Source organism: Spermophilus citellus (genome assembly GCF_964194105.1).
Source record: "Spermophilus citellus genome assembly, chromosome: 12".
NCBI lineage: Eukaryota > Metazoa > Chordata > Mammalia > Rodentia > Sciuridae > Spermophilus > Spermophilus citellus.
Window position 1 is genome coordinate 78,510,584 of NC_138198.1, and position 19,870 is coordinate 78,530,453.

The following is a 19,870-nucleotide window of genomic DNA, read 5'->3' on the forward strand; positions in this document are numbered from 1 at the left end:
TATTGAGGGGAGCCATTCAATAGAACATTCCATCCCAAAAGGTAAGGGCTAGTATTACAGAGGAACAAGAAAGCCCACTCCTAAGGTCTTACTCCCCTGCTGAGCTGCATTGGGGATTCACTAGCTCATGTGCACAGTGGAAACCAGTCTCCGCATTTCCATCTATCAAAGCTAGGGGGCGCTCAGCTTCTATGTGGCAGCTTCCAACAATTAGCCATTCTGATAGCGGTGCAGTAATTTCCCATTGTGATCTTAATTTATCTTTCCCTAGTGACTAATGATATTGAGCACCTTTTCCTACGTTTGACATTCATATATCTTCTTTGGTGACATATGTATTCAAATCTTTTTCTTATTGAAAAATATGATTATTTGTTTTCTTATTGAATTTTGAGAGTTCTTTATATATATTCTAGATATAACTTGTTTATCAGATATGTGATTTGTGGATTTATTATTCCTGCCTGTTACTTATCTTGTTATTAATAGTGCCTTTGCAAGTTTTATATTTTTAGGTCTTACATTTAGGTCTGTGATTCATTTTGAGTTAATTTTTGTATATGGTGCAATGTATGGATTGAAGTGTTTTTTTTTTTTTTTTTCCTGCTCTTTGGCTATGGATATCCAATTGGTACAGCAGTATTTGTTGAAAAAGACTATCCTTTCTCCATGGACTTTTTTTTTTCAACCGTAGAAAAAATGAATTGATGATGTTATGGACTGAATTGTGTGTGCTCAGCATCATGTGGACTATTTTTGGAGATAAGTCCTTTAAGGAGATGATTAAGGTTAAATAAGATCATAAGGGTGGGGCCTAATCTGATAGGACCAGTGTGCTTAGAAGAAGAAACTAATTGATCTAAGAAAAAATGGAAAATTGGGTTACAGTGTGAATGTGAGGAAGAGTTGACTTTGGAAAAAAGGATTTGGGGAAGTTCCAAAAATTTGACAGCAATAGTTCATGGACCTTCTCTCTGGAGTGCTTGCCACAGAGGATGCTCAGTTATAGCAATTCCCAGGCTCTTCATCTCTGGGTTCCTAAGTTAAAATAACAGGTGACAGAATGTGATTGACTACTGTGGTCAGAATTCTATCTTGAAGCAATCACCTGCAGCTCAGGACACAGAACGACACAGGACAGATGTGCATCCTGGTGACCTTCTTCTGGAAATCTGCTCCTCAAAAGGGAGCTCACTGCAAGCCACACAGCCATGCCCCAAGTTGTCTGTGAGAGCAAGAGACTTGAAGAAGATAATAACTGGCCCAAGGTTACGCTGCTCCTTCTACCCTGGATGTATGATCTTGGCCAAAACACTTAGCCTCCTCTGGGATTATCAATCCCCTCCCAGGGTAGGGCCTGAGCTGTCTGCTTGTTGTCTCAGAACATTTTATCAGAGTTTCAGAACACTTCATGTTGTGTATTAACATGCAACTAACAAAGTTCTGTTTTATTCTCTTTCTTATTCACTTTTGATAAAATTCCGAGGTGCATATTTTACTCCTTAGTTCTTTTTTAATCAGGAGGAAACTGAGATTCTGAGAAATCACAGAGTTAGTGAACAGCAGAATCTGATTAACCTGATGCCTAGTTCTGAGCTTGGAAGTGCAAGTCAAGATTGTAAAGGGAAGAACAAGGACCATAAGATGGATTGTTTTTGGTGAATTTCAGTGGATATATAATAAGGAGCAGTGCATATTCAGACAAGTCTCTCCTTATTACTAATAAGAAGAGCCAGAGCCGGCACGGTGGTGCATGCCTGTAATCCCAGTGGCTGGGCAAGCTGAGGCAGGAGGATTGAGAGTTCAAAGCCAGCCTCAGCAAAAGCAAGGTGAGACCCTGTCTCTAAATAAAATACAAAATAGGGCTGGGGATGTGGCTTAATGGTCGAGTACCCATGAGTTCAATCCCCCGTACCAAACGAGAGAGAAAAGCCATAGTTTTTCTTTGTCCCTTAACCTGTTATAGAAGGGAATATTGAAACGACCATTTTTTTTTTTTTTATAATGGATACTTGCTTTTCTGAAGGCAAAGTGTAGATCCATAAAATACCTTAAGCTGTCTTCTGGCTCGATTTCTATGTTTTAAATGTAGCAAAAAGTGTTGAAAGTCTGTATAAATAAAACAAGAGATGGATGCTTAAGGGCTGGTTGTAGGAAAGAAGAAAAAAAAGGAAACTTGAGCTTCATAGAACTGTCTATACTTTTAAGCCTGTATTTCAGGATTTATTTTGTAATATTATAAATTTCCAGTGGGGTTTGGTGCAAGTTCAGCCCAAGGTTCCTACAGGTCTGTTTTATCTCTATGGTTAGGAGCCAAAAATGTTAACAATGATGACAAGTGAACCAGGTCCCATAGAAGAATCAGGGATGTTTCAGGAGGGAATGACCCAGAAATCAGGAAAAATATTCTTCCAAGGAAGTGTCTTTATATTGCTATATCCTAAAAACTCAGTATTCAGAATAGGAGAGATGATCTGGGAGCCTGAAAAAAAAATTCTCTGATTTGTATCTTTTGTACAGGTCTGACCTTGAAAGGTAATATTAAAGAATAACTTCTGGTGGAATAAATATGAAATCTTTCAGTTATAATACCTCCCACACAAAGGCTCTTATATCCTCCTTTATCCTGTTGTGTGTGTGTGTGTGTGTGTGTGTGTCTGTGTATTTTAGTTGTAGTTGAACACAATACCTTCATTTTATTTATTTATTTTTCTATGTGGTGCTGAGGGTTGAACCTAGGGCCTTGCACATGCTAGGCGAGCACTCTACCACCGAGACATAACCCCAGCCCCCTGTTGTGTTTTTATTCTTCATTTCTCATTAGAGTGGATATTTGGAATCTTTCTTTGTAATTTTTACTAATGATATGTTAATTTGGAATTCCCTTTGGGTGCATACCGGTGAACATAAGGATCTTCCAGTACTTTCTGATTCTTGATTCTTGATGAAGCAGAGAAAGCTGACTTCAGCCTAAAATTCAAGGGAGTCTCTGAAAATTTGTTTCTATGAAGATGTGCTGGAGGGAGTAGCAATGTACTTGCTACTACCTCTCAGAGTTGCCATCTAGGATTTTCTATAGCCTCATTCGCCATGAGGATGTTTTTCTTTTTCTTTTGTTACTGTGTTACAGTTATGCACAATAGCTGGGTTTGTTTTGACAGAATCATACATGCATGGTCTTTGATCTCCTGGTAGATACCAAAATGCTAAGTAAATAATTGTTACACTGTATTGCTTAGGATGTATTTTTTTAATGAATATCTGAATATTTAAAATTTTTTTTTTGGTTGTAGATGGACATAATACCTTTGTTTTATTTATTTCTTTTTATGTGGTGCTGAGGATCAAACCCAGTGCCTCACACATGCTAGGCAAGCACTGTACCACTGAGCCACAACCACAGCCCTCTGAATATTTTTGATCCACAGTTGGTTGTATCCATGGTTGTGGGACTTGCAACTATGGAAGGCCAACTATAATCAATCGCCTCTTGTAAACCAAGAGAAACCTTGTACTTCTTCAGGTCTTGCTTAATCACCTCATACCAGATGAACGTATACTGGTTACAAATCTTGAAAGTTGTTATGTATATTTTCTTTCTAATATTTCTGTTATTCAGCATTATAATGTGCTCCTCATGGACAAAAGTTGTATATTTTACCTTTTTTTCATGATTATCAATCCATATTCATTGGAAAAGTTGTCACTGTGACATTTCCATATGTACATAATTGTGCTTTGATCATGTCTACCGTCCATTCTATTCTCTCTTGCCCTTCGACTCTCCTCCTTCCCTTTACCTAAGAGTCCCCCTTCTATTTTGAGTCTTTTTTTTCCTCTTTAGTTTTCATACTTGAGAGGTAACATGCAATACTTGTCTTTTTGCTTCTGGTTTATTTACCTAACTTGATTGATGTCCTCTAGTTCTGTCCATCCATTTTCCTACAAATGGCATGATTTCATTCTACCATATATCTGAATAGTACTCCATGTGTCCGTTTACCACATTTTCTTTATTTACTCATCTGTTGATGGGTACCTGGGCTGATTCCATGTTCTGGCGATTATGAGTAGTACTGCAACAAGCATTGGTGTACAGGTTTCTCTCTCTTTCTCCATCTCTCTCCTCCCTTAATTTCCTTGGGATAAATACCCAGGAGTTGTATAGTTGGAGCATATGGTAGTTCTGTTTTTAATTTTTTGAGGAAACTTTATACTGTTTTCCATAATGGCTGTACTAATTTACATTCACTCTAACACTATATAAAGGTTCCCTTTTCTTTTGCCAGCATTTGTTGTTTATTTTATTTCACTTTTTAAAATAATAGCCATTCTGGTGGGGTGCTGAGGATTGAATCCAGTGCTTCACACATGCTAGGCAAGCGTATGTGGTGAGATGGAATATATGAATTGCATATATATATATACCACATTTTCTTTGTTCATCTCTTGAAGGGCACCTAGGTTAGTACCATAGCTTGGTTGCTGTGAATTGTGCTGCTATAAACATTGATGTGTCGGCATCACTATAGTATGCTGATTTGAAATCTTTTGGATAAGTACTTCAGAGTGAATTAGCTGGATCTTGTGGTGGTTCCATTCCTAGTTTTTCTTGAGGAATCTCCATACTGCTTTCCAGAGTGATTTGCAGTCCTACCAACAATGTATGAGTGTTGTTTTTCTCCACATCCTTGCAAACATTTATTAGTATGTTAGTTTAGCTAAAGGTTTACTAATCTTGTTTACTTTTTCTAAGAGCCCACTCTTTGCTTCCTCTGGTCTTTGTATCATTCTTTTAACCTCTACTTTATTTATTTCTGCTCTGATCTTTATTATTATTTTCCTTCTGCTGATTTTGGGTTTAATTTCTTCTTGTTTTTCTAAAACCGTGAGATGCATCATTAGGCCATTCATTTGAGATCTGCTTTTCTAATGTAGGCACTTACAGTTATGAACTTCCCTCTTATAATTGCCTTTGTTCTGTCCCTCAGGTTCTGGTAAATTGTGCTTTAATTTTTATTTGAATCTTTCCTGATTTCATCAATCATCCCCACTATTCATCTAAAACTATATTTTTTCAATTATCATAAATTTGTATAATTTATGTAGTTTTTCTTGCTGTTGATTCTATTATGCTCTCATAAGATGCAAGAAACTATTTCAATTTTTTAAAAACTATGGCCTATTATAGGATCTGTTTTGGAAAAAGATCACACGTGAGACAATGCAAGAAGGTTTGCAGGAGAAATAACTCGGTTATAGCCTCAACCTGATCAGTGAATTGAGCCCTGATGGGATTAACTGGAGGCAGGTTGGGATGTGGCTGGAGGAAGTGGTTCACTGGGGCCATGGCTACAGGATATATATTTGTATCTGGAGAATGGAATCTCTCTCATTTCGGATCATCCTGTGAGCTGCTTCACTTCACTACACTCTTCCGCCATGATGTTCAACTTCACCTGGAGCCCTGAGGCATGGTGCTGGCCTTCTGTGGACTGAGATCTCTGAAGGCATGAGCCCTCCAATAAACTTTTCCTCCTCTACCATTGTTCTGGTTGGGTCTTTCCGTCACAGCAGCGGAAAAAGCTGATTAAAGCAAATCTATCTATTGAGTTTCTCATTCAGATTTTGCATGGTTTTCCTTGATTCACTCAATTGTTTTTCTTTTTTCTCTTGGGTTTCATTAATATTTAAAAAATATGTCTTGTATTTTCATCCTCTCTGATATCTTTGGAATCTGTTACTATAGAATTATGAACTTTAGGAGGTATCATATTGCCTTTTTTCACATTTCTTGTGTTTCTGTGCTGAGATTTGTGCACAAATATGTTGGGGCAGATATCTCTTTCCCTTTTATGTGATGGGCTTCTTAACAAGTGGCCTTCTCTTGCTGATTCATCTTGGGGTATCAGTTTGTGGTATAGTATTGAGTTTAATCCTAGTTTGGCTTCATAGTGTAATCTCCCTAATGATGGGTTTTCTGATGCCCAGAGCAATTTAGTCCCTAACAATAAGATCCTTCTCACGATGGCTCCCAGCTATCCTAGAGGGTCTTTTGAGAGAAGGAGTAAACCTCTTCCCTCCCTGAAGCTCACTTGTTACCTCGAGTCACTTATGTATTTAAGCTCTCTTTCTCCAAGGCACAGCCTTGTGCACCACAATGATTTCTTTAGGTGTGGTTCATGGGTTTTCACACAATGTTTAATATATCAGAGCTTGATGGGAGGCTTGCTTTCTCTGTAGGTCTCACAAGAGTGAGGACCCTCTGATCATTTATACTGGTGTGACAGACCAAAGAACCATTGAGGGTTTATCTTCTGTGGTTACTCCTTAACAGGAGTGGAAGTCCCCATTAAGTTGTTTACACTGTTGAAATTGGCTCTGTTACTTGAAATTGATTCTGATATTGGCTGTTCCAATCATGGTAAAGGGACTCAAAATGGCTAGGAGCTTATGTTCCCCCTTTTCTTTAAGTAGAAGTGTCTTTGAGGCTTCTTCTGGGATTGGCTTTTGGAGGGAGCTGAGTTTTCTTCTTCTCATCTGAGATATAATTGGAGATTGGAGGCAGAACACCTGCCCAAAGTGAGTGGAGCCCTGGACTTGATCCCTAGCACCAGTAAAAAGGAGAGGGAGAGAGAGAAATAATAAAGAAGAATGAAAATAAAGTAAAATAAAAGGAGAACAAAGAGGGGAAAAGGGGAAACAAATCAAAAAAGAGAGAAGAGGAAAAAACTCCTATTAAATAATAGGAGAAAATAAGGTAGCGGCAAGAAAAACAGAATAAAAATAATAATAAAAGATGGAGGAAAAAAGTGTCAAAATTTCAGTCTAGCTGAGGTCCTTGGAAACACTTCTATCTGAGTATGATTAGAATTCTCCAGGTAAGAGAGGCAGTGAGTCATACCTGTAGTGTGTTGTAATTCTTTTCAGGTTTCACCAAATAAATCGAGGTGGAATGCAGACTGTCCCCCACCTTTTTGCCAAACAGGTTACGGTAATGTTGACCGTGCCCGAGGTATATTCTTCCCACGAAGGTTTTAGATGGTGTGCTGGGGTGTGCTGAATGTGAGAGCCATAGTGAACCCTTATTACCTACTGAATTTTGTCTGAGTGTGGACTGCTCCAGAAGTTTTTAGATTGTGTACCCAGGAGTGTGGCAAATGTCCAAGACAGGGTAGATTCCCAGAATGCCTCCAAGGGTGGCAAGAACAGTTGAATCATTGAGTTTTGGCAGGAATCAAGTGATTTACTATCCTCAATCCTGGGGCCCTTAGACCTGGCCTCCATGGGGAACAACAGAAGACTGGTCACTTCTTGGCCCAGATGGAAGGGCCGCTGAGTCCATTCTACTCCCTTCCCTGTTGCAGCCTATGTTCCTGGCAGCACACGTACCTCTTAGAGGGCTTGTGTTGGAGATGCTCCCTTGAGTCCCAGCTGTCTTGTGTAGCTGCTGCCTGCCAAGTCAGTGCAGCAAGGTGTCCCTGAGGACCCTGGGGTGTGATTATGCTGAGTTTTCTGATGCCCAGAGCAATTTAGCCCCTAACCATAAGACCCTTCTCACACTGGCTCCTAGCTATAGCATCCTGAGGTCTTTTGAGAGAAGCAGTGAATCTCTTCCCTGAAGCTCACCTTTTATATAGAGTCACCTATGTATTTAAGCTCTCTGTCTCCATGATGCAGCCTTGTGCACCACACTGTTACTCTCTCTCACCTTTACCCTCTTGGGAGGAGAGAATCCTCTTCCCCAATCCAGGTGCCAGGGGTCTGAAGCTGGAGTATCCACTCTTTTTGTTTTTGTATTCTCTGGAATCCATCAGATTTCATGTTATGTGCCGTTGATTTCCAGTGCACACTCATAGCCCCTCACCTGCACAAGCAGTTGCACACCTGTTGCTTTGTTTCCACCCCATGGAGGAGCAAATTAGTGAGGAGTTCTCTGTTCTACCATCTTGAGAATGTGTATTTTACTTCTTGCATTTCATGCTTTTAAAAAAATCACACTACTTATTATTTATTAGGCACTGAGTAATTGCAGGTGTAGGAAATGTGACTTTGGTAGTACTTGATCTTTTCTGAAATTTGATTTTTCTCACTTATAGTGATATAATAATCCCTGTTTAACAAGGAATGCTTAAAGAGTTAAGTTACTTGATATTAAAATGGGTTTACATTATAGAATATTATGAATATCAAGGAATAAATGTATGGGCAGAAAATTCATAATTTCTATTGCCCCATCTGAAACACTTAAGTCAAACTGTGGGGAGCCATTCTCACACATGACTGGGCGACTTCCGGTTTGGGTCTGAGGCGCTCTGGCTGTGTCTGAGCTTTCCCGGCCCTCTCCTGATGAGAGAACCCGTCTGTGTGGGGGTGTGACTGACCTGACCCCGGGGGCCCAATCACTGACCCTGACCTTGGAGTGCTGCCCCCCCCAACCTTCATTGGATGGAATTCTCCCCTGAATTTCTTGTTCCCCAATAAAAGGCTACTCCCTGGTGTGTGCTCTCTCTCTCTCTCTCTCTCTCTCTCTCTCTCTCTCTCTCTCTCTCTCTCCTGCTAGCCCTGAGTAATCCTTGCTGCCCTACCTCGCGGTTAGAGGTGGGAACCAGAGAGGGGAGCCGTCTCGGACCTGGTCATAGAAAAAAGGTAACTGAGTCGGTGTGTTTTATTTTGATCTCTGCTAGCTAACTTTTATGCCAAGAACCTCATTAATGAAACCATTGCGCTGGCCGCATGGTGGATCAAACCATTGAATTTTAAGTGGACTAGAACTAACATTTGAGTGTAAGTGATAAAAGCAAATGCAAACCAAAAACCAAAACAGCAATGATTTATATAACCTTTGCTAAACTCTTTATTTCAGGACTCAATTATTTTAGGAGTTTTTTTTTTTATAACAGAGATTCTATAGCAGAATGCTAGACATTCTGATTTGAAGATATATATTGTAAAACCTTTCAGCATACACATAATGAGAAGACCTCTCATCTTGAGTTATGGTGGGAGTAAGCGCATTGAACACTTCAATAGTAAAAGCACTGAAATGGAGAGGAATAAACACATACACATGTATATTTTGGACAGACTGGAATAAAATTCTTTGTAGTGAAAATAGAGCCCCTATCTCAAAAGAGAGCTGTGAGATAAACCTCAGAGTTGATGAACTTCTCTGAGTTCCTCTAGAAAGAGGTACTTTGTTTACAAAGACTGTAATGATAATACATAACTTTTTGTAGAGTAATTTTGGCTAAAAATTTGGTATCGCTTTGGTGTAGCTTACATAGGAATACAGAAGAAATCATCAAAGTGACATTTTTAAAATTCCTATTTCTATTTCTAATCTTATAAAAACTTTAGCACTTCAAGGTAAGACAGATATTTTCATGTACTTTACATATGGTGTTATTAATCAAATAGAAAAGCAGAAGTTTACATTTCACTAAGGAACATGCAGAAATTCTTTCAAATGTAACTTTTTATTTTGGTGTCTAAAGATAAGGAAATGTGGCTTCTGTGGAAATACGATGATTTATATTTAGAAGAAATGAAAACCCATGAAAAGCAGTATAATAAAAATTGTGTGGCAGACAATAGGATCATTGTAGGAAATTGGAATTACCTTTTATTCCTATTGCTTTCTATAACACTAAAATGAGCTCATTTTGAACATGTTCTTATTTTAGTATCTGTAGTCCTGGGAAATTATGGAGTCTTTCCTACAACAAAGTTATAGCTATTGAAAAACTTATGTAACATCCCACTTCAAGTGGAACACAGGAGCAACATTATTCCTTGAATTTGGGAATGGGGTGTTCTTAGTAGTAGACATTTTTGGTTCAGTATATTTATAATTTTGGGCAAAGAAGAAAAAAAGATGGAGGAAGGAAGCAAAGATGGAGAAAGACCTAACACTTAGCATGATTAGAAACTTCCAGCAGCTTCTGTTTGAGTCTTTGGCTTATCTTCACACAGATACAAGTTCAGATCATATTACAAAGCCATTGCTTTTCCATTTATCCTTGTCTTGTTGCTCTAGTAGGTCACAATTCCCCTTTATGTAATAAACAAGAATATATGGACGTGTGGATCAGATGAGAAATGTGTAATAGAACCTGGTAGAACATCCTGGAGCCATAGAGAACTTAGAGGAATATTTATTAATGGATTTATTTAAACGTGCCATCAGGTTGGCAATGTGGCTCTGTGACAGAGCACTTGCTTCACATGCCTGAGGCCCCGGGTGTTTGATCACTAGTACTGAAAAAAAAGCCATCAAGTTTTAATTTTCAGTTCTATTTTTTAGTATCATTGAACCACTTCATTAAACAAAATAGCACCCAACACACACCAATTTCCTCCTTCAGTGATGTAATAAGATGGTAAAAATTTGAACTTCAGTGAGATAGAACGACCATTAGGTCATGAAAACTAAAATAATTTCAAAAGTCCAAAGTAAATCCCTAAGTCAAACAAATAACAAAAACAAAGTTAAACTTTTTTTTTTCTTTTAGCCCAATACACTCAGAACTCATGGGCAATGAAAACAATTATTAAAAAAATATCTTTGAAGCTTAATGAAGGTAAGAGAACAGTATGTAAGCAAGCGATAACACAGTAGGGGAGGATTTAGAGGTATCTTAGAATAATCTCTTGAGGTCTCATTAGTGCTTAAAGAGGTTGAAATTCTTCTTAGTCTAAAGAAATATGTAATGGACTGTGAAACAGTACAACTGAATCTAAAATATTTTTGTAGAAAAGTATTGAATATTGTATGCATTTACTTAGACCCAAAGGAGCCATTGCTACCTAATTGGTCTTATTTGTATGAAAAATGACCCAAAGAAAGAGTTTATGTGTCATGATTTCAAAATCATTTCCTATCACAAATATCTTCTGCATGGTAAATATCATTATCTTTGTTATAAGAAGGGATCACCATGGCATATGTAGGTGTATTGAGAAAGGCAGGTAAGAATTCACCTGTGGAATGGAGGTGGGAATCCCTCAGTGTCTGGGGTGGGAAATCTCAGGCTATGAGAAAAGAGGCTTCTTTGGGTATGTGTCTATCAGCAGAAATCCTTGAATTGGGAGGGGTGATATTTTGAATCTCAATAGGTGCATGCCTGAAACAGTACATTTTTTTTTTTTTTGGTTAGTGCTTTCCTGTTATTTCTCCTTATCAAATTGTGCTGGACCATGAAATCCTTGTTGGGAGAATTCTTTTTGCAAATGTATGATTTTGGGTATAAGCCAAGAATATTTCCAGACTTTCTGACAGTCAGGATGCAAAGATGAAAACTGGTTTCTTCTGACAAGCCTTGACAAGATAGCTAAACTATTAAATCTAAGTCCTTGAAACTAATTTCTATCTGAAGGGTTGAATAAGAGAAATGCATACTTTTTGTTCTTAGTGTTTCTCTATCATCTGATGTTACCTTCAGAATCATGATATATTAATTTATAAAAAAAATTTGGTATAGCACTAAATGCTATATTTTTGGTAAAAAATTCTTGTTTAAACTTTATAAAATTGTAGACTAGCAGAAATAAAAGTAGCATTGTATATTTTTGAGCATGTCTGTTTCATTTTTTAAGTTTTGTGATAGTACACACTCTAAAATTTTTCAATTTTTATTAGTTCCGATCTCAAGGCTTCTTATATAGTTTATGTTGGCTGAAAAGTGGAAACAGGAACATTGTTTCCTTTTTTTGGAGGCAGAAACATTTATTTTGTAACTTTCTTACAATGACATGACAATCAGTCACCTATTTGTTCAACGTTGTCATAAATCTGCTATGAAATGTTTGATGATTCAAATGTCTTAATAGTTTGTACAGTCAAGAAAAGAATAATACACACGCTACCTGGTGCTATCCCCCACCCAACTTTTTGCTTTTCAATTTGATGTTTGCCTTCCTCCACTTCTGATTCAATTTCCTTTAGTGTTTTGTAGCCTTTTGTAGGAAATTGCTCTAAGTGTTTCTATGTGGGAATAAAATACTTATAAAACACTCATGTTCCAATTTAAAGGTGATCCATTCCCATAACTTTGAAAAAAACCAGAAAACTTTAAAGAAGAAACTTATAAACATGCCAACCATGCCTCTTCCACTACCTAGAGATAATCCTTATTAGCATTTTGCTTCTAGTCTTTTTAATGTCTCAAACAGTGCAGTGTAACAGCTATTTACAGAGCATTTACATTGTATTAAGTATTATAAGCAATGTAGAAATGATTTAAATTATATGAGAGGATTACATAGGGTATACACAAAGTCTTGGCAATTATGTGTGTGTGTGTGTGTGTGTGTGTGTGTGTGTGAGAGAGAGAGAGAGAGAGAGAGAGAGAGAGAGAGAGAGAGAGACAGAGAGAGAATTTTTTTCTTTTGGTACTGGGGACTGAACCCAGGGGTGCTTTTTCATTGACCATATCCCAACCCTTTTTATTGTTTAGTTTTGAGACAGGGAATTTCTAAGTTGCTTAGGGCCTTGCTAAATTGCTGAGGCTGGTCTCAAGCTCATTGTCCTCCTGCCTCAGCGTCCCAGGGAGCTGGGATTCTAGGTGTGCGCCACCATGCCTGGATTTGGCAATTTTATAAGTGATTTGAGCAACTGCAGATTTTATTATCTGGAGGGTTCTTGGAACCAACCCCCCCACCCCCATGGATACTGAGGGATAACTGTATGTTTTATTCTATTCATAAAAAATATAAAATGCATATGATTATATATAGATATGTATATATACATATATAAAATATACATACTATATATATTCCTTTGATGTTCACTTAATTTTTTCCTGCTGTGATGGATTGAATTGGTCATAGACTCTGCCAATCCTCCCACTGAGTGATGCAATCTGTTTCCCCATTCCTTGAAACCAGGCTGCCCATAGGATTTGTTCTTCTCAATAAAACAGCAGCAGAAGTGATGCTATACCTTCTGAGGCTAGGCTTCAAGAAATCTGTAGCTTGAACTTTTGCTTCTTGAAGCATTTTTTTCTTGGATTCCTATTACCATTCTCTGAGGATGTCTAAGTAACCCTATAGACAGGCCCCTGTGGAGAACACAGGGCCAGGCAGACGAGGGAGTCCATTTGGACCTGTCATTTATTCCAGAAACCCTCACCAAATATTTGTTAATCTTGAGAACGGCAGTCAACCCATAGAACTAACCTTTGGGCTATATTATAATGGGAAATAACATTTGATTGCCTAAGGACAATATATAGCAACCCGATTGAAACAATCATAAAAATTTTATGCCATTAAAATCTTTATAGTTGTAATTTCAATGACTTTGAAATATTGCATTAGATATACACAATATATTTTACTATTTCCCTCTTGTTAGATATTAAAGAAGTTCTGTTATAAACAGTACTACAAAATAATATTTTATGCATAAATATGAGGATGACATTATGACTGTTTCCTTGGTCTGGCTATTTCCTCTGATCAACCTTTGTAAGGCCATTGTAAAAGGCTTCTAAATTGCTTTCCATAATGGTTGGGCAAATTAACAGTGTCTTAACAGATTGCTAGAGTATGTCTTTCACTGAAACCTTATTAGCACTGAAAATGAGCATCAAAGAAGCAAGACAATAAACCCAAAGCACAATATTTTGTTTTAGATTGTGCTTCTTTCTTAGTGATACTGAACTATTTAAATATTTATTTAGCCCCTTTTATTTCATCATTATTGAACTGTATATTACTATCATTTGCCATTAAAATAGTAGTATTAGTATTTTTCTCGCAGGTTTAGAGAGATCTTTGTTTTTGAGGATGTTAATATTTGACTGTTTCTGGAAAACATTTTTTAAGAGTTTGTTTTTTACCATTTAATTTTGTCTGCTGAGTTTTTGATTTATGTAAGTTTAATTATACCCATCAACTTGCTTTTATGGTGATTTTCCTCACCTTTAAATGGTCTTTTTTTGCCATGGCATTTTAAATCACTTAAGAAAACATAATTTACATTCCAAGTATAAATTAATGTTTTGAAACTTCTCTTAGTTCTCTCTTTTTCTTTTTTCTTCTTTTTTGTTTTTGTATTTCCTTCAGGAACTTGTTCTGTGTTATTTGTGCTTTGGGCAGTAAGTTGTTTTCTTTGTGGCCTAGTCAGGATCCATTTTTGTAAACGTTTGACTTATGAAAGTGTTTTCTATTTCTGGGGTTACAAAGTTCAGTATATATTAATGTAACTTTGTTATGTAGTTCAATTCTTCTATGCCCTTCTTTATTTTTTATTGCCTTGATATGTCAAAGATTGATAGTGGTATGTTAAAATAGCTCATGATTTCATAACTGCCATTTCTACTTTCATTTGTAATGGTTTTTACTTTCTATAGTTTGATGTCATATTATTTAGTGCAAAAAGATTTATGACTTCCTTTTGTTTGTTTGTTCATTCATTTAACATGGAAAGAAGGTAGAAAGACATGGTTATTCCTTTCAAAGAACTCCCAGAGTTGTAGGTAAACCCACCAGGAGAGATGATAACCCCATTAGGAAGCGTTGCAAGAGAGGTGAGGGGCTTAGGGAGAAACAATTCAGATTGGATGGAGTGGGATTCATAATCCTTGTGGAGATACTGCCTTTTTATGAATTGCATCATTTGGTTAAAGTAATTCTCTGACTTGTGTAACAACTGCATCCAGAAGTCTACTTCATTCATTCATAGTTTGCCGTTACTACATTTCCATTCTTTTCTAAGCTGCATATATTGAAATTTTCTTTTTCTTTTTAAAATATTTTTTAATTGTCAATGGATCTTTATTTTATTTATTTATATGCAGTGCTAAAGATTGAACCCAGTGCCTCACTCAAGCACTCACTCTGCCACTGAGCCACAACCCCAGCCCTGGAATTTTCTTTTAAAGTTCAATCTGAAGGTCTAAATTTTAATTAAATAAATACTGAGTTCATTTAACAAACATGTGCTGAACTCCTACTATGTGTCAGGCACTGGGCTAAGCCTGGGGTTAAAATGGTAGGACAGTCCTCAAGGAAGTTGAGGTTCACTGCAGGAGTGTCAAATAAACTGATAAAGCATAAAAGGACCCCAAGGGAAGAATTCCCAGTGTAGTTCTGAAACCTTAATGTTGGGTAGGAGTTGCCTATTAGAAGAAAGCAGAGGTGGGAGTTTCAGAATAGACAAAGCATGTCCAATAGCCAAGAACTGAGAGAGCACGGTCCATGCTAGGAACTGTACATAGTGTAGTGTGGTGGACCATAGGACTCTGGGGTAATTGGCATGGGGATAAGAGCTGTGAGACAGAGGCAGAGTTGGGGCAGATCATGATGGATCCCACAGAAGGTGAAACTTTATTCAGAAGATTCTTAAGAGCCATTTTAAGTGAGTGATATGAATGTATTTACTCTTAAGTGGTTCTTTTCATAATGGCATCCTCCTTTCTACACACAGCTCTGATTACACCTACTAGCACTGATTACTGCTGCTGGATACTGATCCTATGAGAGTGGTAGTTTCTGCTTACTTTTAATTTTGACTTGGCTTCAGTCTAGCCTCTCCATTCAGATTGTCTTCACTAGAACACAGTTCTTTTTTATTCACTAGGATATCTCATAGGGCATTGGATATTCTCACACATGCATGTCTTATTGTGTTCTGGCTCTTAGTTTCTAAATCCTTGTAAAAGCTCCTACTGGATGCTCTCTTCTGTGTTCATGACCCCTGTAGGGAATAAATACAGAGAAAAAAAACATTTGGGTATATGGGATCTCAGGGGATATTACTGAAAAATGTGTGAAGGTGAATGATAATATATAAATAGGTTATACTCAAATATAAGCCTAAGGAAATTTTTTAAAAATTATGTTTCCATATCTATCTATCTATCATGGGATAATCTCATCTCATGCTCTACTAGCCACTCTGTCAAATCTATAAATCACATTTCACACAAAAAAACGACATAGCCATTGACAAAACAGATAAGACGTGAGGACTCTGAGGTTTGCTTTTTCAGAATTCACACACAGACACACACACACACACACACACACACACACACACACACACTCTACCATCATTACGTAAGCATTATTTCACCAATTTGAGCCATTAAATTCATGGTATCACCAATTATTCCAAACTACTTAACTACCCAGGATCAACCATAACATATTACTCCTTATCTTCTATATTGAAGAGCTCCATTTTATGTATCAGATAAGATCAAGATAAGTCATTGTCAAGAGGTCCTTAAAAACACTACAAAGGAAAAACACAAAATCAAGTAATAGATATTATAAAGCACAAAGAGAAAAAAAATCATTAGAAAAATTGAAGAAGATTTTAATTAGTGGAATGGCATTCTCTGTTCTTGAATTAGTAGTTTAAATATTAGATATAAATACTACCCAAGCCATCTGTAGATTAAAGAAATCTTCATAAATTCCACTGAGGTTTTTTTTTTTTTTTGGAAAATATAGGGGAAAAAATCCATCCTAAAGTTCATATGGAATTTCAAGAGACCTCAGATAAGAAATAAAAATCTTGGAGAAGAAGAAAGTTGGGATTCTCATACTTCATGATTTTAAAACGTATTACAAACTAATGTAATCAAATCAGTTTTACTAACATAAAAATAGACATATAGATCCTTGAAATAGAACAAAATAAGCCCGGAAATAAACCTTTGTATGTGTGGTAACTTATTCTCAGCAGGGGTAACAAAAATTACTTACAAGGGAAAAGGTAGTCTTTGTAAAAAATGGTATCTGATCCAGCAGATCCACTTCTGGACATATATATTAAAAAATTGAAAGGAGACATTTGAAGAGATATTTGTACCTCCATGTTAATAGCAGCTATTTGTAATAGTCAAACAATTGATCTACCATTGGCAATTTGTTTTTGTACCAGGGATTGAAACCAGCTGTGCTTTACCACTAAGCCACATCCCCAGCCCTTTTTATTTTGAAACAGGGTCTCGATAATTTGCTTAGGGCCTCCTTGAGTTGCACAGACAGTAACATAATCTGCTGTGGGCAAATCACATGTTCTGCTAAGGTCTATTCCTTGGGTGGATATATGGCCTTAAAAAGGGGGGCCATATATATCAGGAATCAAGACAGGTGTACAATTGAGAGTAAGGTTTTTACTTGGAGGGAAGGAGTGGGAGCTTAAAAGATGTATTTTGAAATAAGACATAGTCAGTCTAGATACATTAAAGTGTAGATAAGTGAGCACAGTAATAAGAAAAAGTCACTCTCACTCTTTCAGTGCACAGAAAGCCTTGGTTGTGTGCATCTGTTAAGGAATTTCCCCCTTATTTTTCATCTTTTTAAATTAAAAATATCTTAGTTTATACTTTTAACTTTAAAAATATTTAATAATAGCCAGAGAAGTTCCAGCTGCAGGTGGTGCACCAGGTTTGTGGGTCCTGCTTCTAAACATGCCTGCAAATCAAGATGTTGTACCCATCCCCCAAGCTAAGGCTTCCAGTCCCAGGAACCCATGAGTCTTCTTTGATGTGAACATCAGAGAGGAGCAAGTTGGTTGAATTGCCTTACAATTGTTTGTGGATATTGTACCCAAGACTGCAGAAAATTTTCGTGCATTGTGTACAGGAGAAAAAGGCATTGGACCCATCACAGGGAAACCTCTCTATTTCAAAGTATGTCCTTTTCATTGAATTATTAAGGAATTTATGTTCAGAGTGGAGACTTCTCAAATCAGAAGGGGACAGGTGGAGAAAGTATTTATGGTAAAAAATTTGAAGATAAAAATTTCTACTATAAGCATGCTCAGGAAGGTTTAGTGAACATGGCAAATACATATAGCTATACAAATGGTTCTCAGTTCTTTATCACCAAGGTCCAACCCCTCATTTGGATGTGAAATGTGGTGTTGAGCCAAGGACTTAAAAGAGTAGGTATGGCAAAGATACTGGAAAATATAGAAGTGAAAGGTGAAAAACTCTCCAAATTATGTGTTATTGCAGAATGTGGAGACTGAAAAGGGGGATGTTTGGGGAATATTCCTAAAAGAGGCTCTGGCAATAGACATCCAGATTTCCCTAAGAATGCAGATATAGACTTAAAAGATGTAGATAAAATTTTATTAATAATAGAACATTTAAAAAACATTGGATATACTTTTTTTTTTCAAATCCCAACACTGGGATATGGCCATTAAAAAATTAGCAAAGGTTTAAACATATGTGGATAGTTCAAAGGCTGTTATTGAGAAAGCAGGTAGATCCAGGCTGCAATCTATAACCTTAAGCTGTGTACTGAATATTGGTGCTTGTAAAGTGAAAATTGCTTCCAGGGAGCAATTGAAAGTTGTTTAGAGGCTCTTAAAATGGGCCCATCAAATACCAAAGCACTGTATCACAGTACTCAAGGACATCAGGGATTAAAAGAATAGAATCAGGCATTGGCTGATCTTAAGAAAGCTCTGGAGATAGCACCAGAAGATAAAGCCATCCAGGCAGAATTGCTGAAAGTCAAACAGAAGATAAAGGCAGAGAAAGATAAAGAGAAGGCAGTATATACAAAAATGTTTGCTTAGTAAGGACTCAATTTTGCTTAAATATCATGTATTTATTGTATGGAGGCAAAAGGACAATGTAAGAGTTATTGTCTGTATATAATCATTAATGTGATTCCTTTGACGTTTCAGTTCTTCATTGTTTACAGTTTAGAAATTCCAATATAGTTTCTCTCTTAATAAAAGGTGTTACAAAATACAAAAAATTAATAGAATTTGATTATCTTTCCAGGTTAGAGGAAAAAACAATGCTTTTATAACTCTATAATTGGTTTGTAGAATGTCTCATGACAAGGACATACACAATTTATTTAATCAATTTGCCATTTTCAGACCTCTAATTTACCTCATGTTTCTCTAGTAGCATGATCTGCTTTGCATCATATAAAGATTATGCCAAGGGCTTGCGGGTGGATTTAACTCCTGTGCTTCCTAGCTCAGTTACCTTGAACAAATCATTTACCTTTCCCCAGTTTCATTTTCATTTATTGTAAAACAATAACAATGTTAACTGTAAAGCTAATATGTATTGAAAGCTTACTATGCAGTAGGTACATTGTATTATTTAAACTTCAAACACATGAAGTAGTGCCTACTACTATTATTACCATGCTACAGATAGTGACCCTGTTTTAAGTGTCTTGCCCAAGGTCATACATCTACCACATAATAGAGCCAGAGTCTCTGTGAAGATAAAAGGGGAAAATACATGCCAATGCACTTCTAAAAAATGTGTTCTTTTTAGTTATACATGACAGTAGGATGTATTTTGACATATCATACATACATAGAGTTTAACTTCCCTTTCTTGTGGTTGTACATGATGTGGTTACACTGGTTGGGTATTCACATAGGAATATAGGAAAGTTATATATGATTCACTTGACAATCTTTTCCATTCCCATCTCTCCTCCCTTCCCCCATTCTTCCCTATCCAATCTGGTGAACCCCTCCACCCTGGCCTATTGTGAGTCAGTATCTGCATATCAGAGAGAACATTCCGCCTTTGGATTTTTGGGATTGGCTTATTTCACTTAGCACAGTAGTCTCCAGTTCCATCCATTTACCAGCAAATGCTATAATTTCATTTTTCTTTGTGTACATGTACTACATTTTCTTTATCCATTCATTTGTTGAAGGGCACCTAGGTTGGTTCCATAGCTTAGCTATTGTGAATTGAGCTGCTATGAACATTGATGTGGCCCTGTCACTATAATATGTTGATTTTAAGTCTTTTGGGTATATGCTGAAGAGTGGGATAACTGGGTCAAATGGTGGTTTCATTCCAAGTTTTCTGAGGAATCTCCATATTGTTTTCCAGATTGGTTGCACCAATTT

At 36.9% G+C, this 19,870-nt stretch overlaps 1 pseudogene across 1 annotated transcript in view; it reads left to right on the plus strand.

Annotated features, from left to right (window-relative positions):
• Positions 1-18,682, plus strand: part of LOC308631654 (peptidyl-prolyl cis-trans isomerase D-like) — a 134,943-nt pseudogene extending 116,261 nt beyond the window's left edge. The window contains exons 2-3 of the transcript in view: positions 6,931-7,015; positions 17,377-18,682. The product of the transcript in view is annotated as a peptidyl-prolyl cis-trans isomerase D-like (transcript). The remainder of the gene's footprint in view (positions 1-6,930; positions 7,016-17,376) is intronic.
• The last annotated feature ends 1,188 nt before the right edge of the window (positions 18,683-19,870 follow it).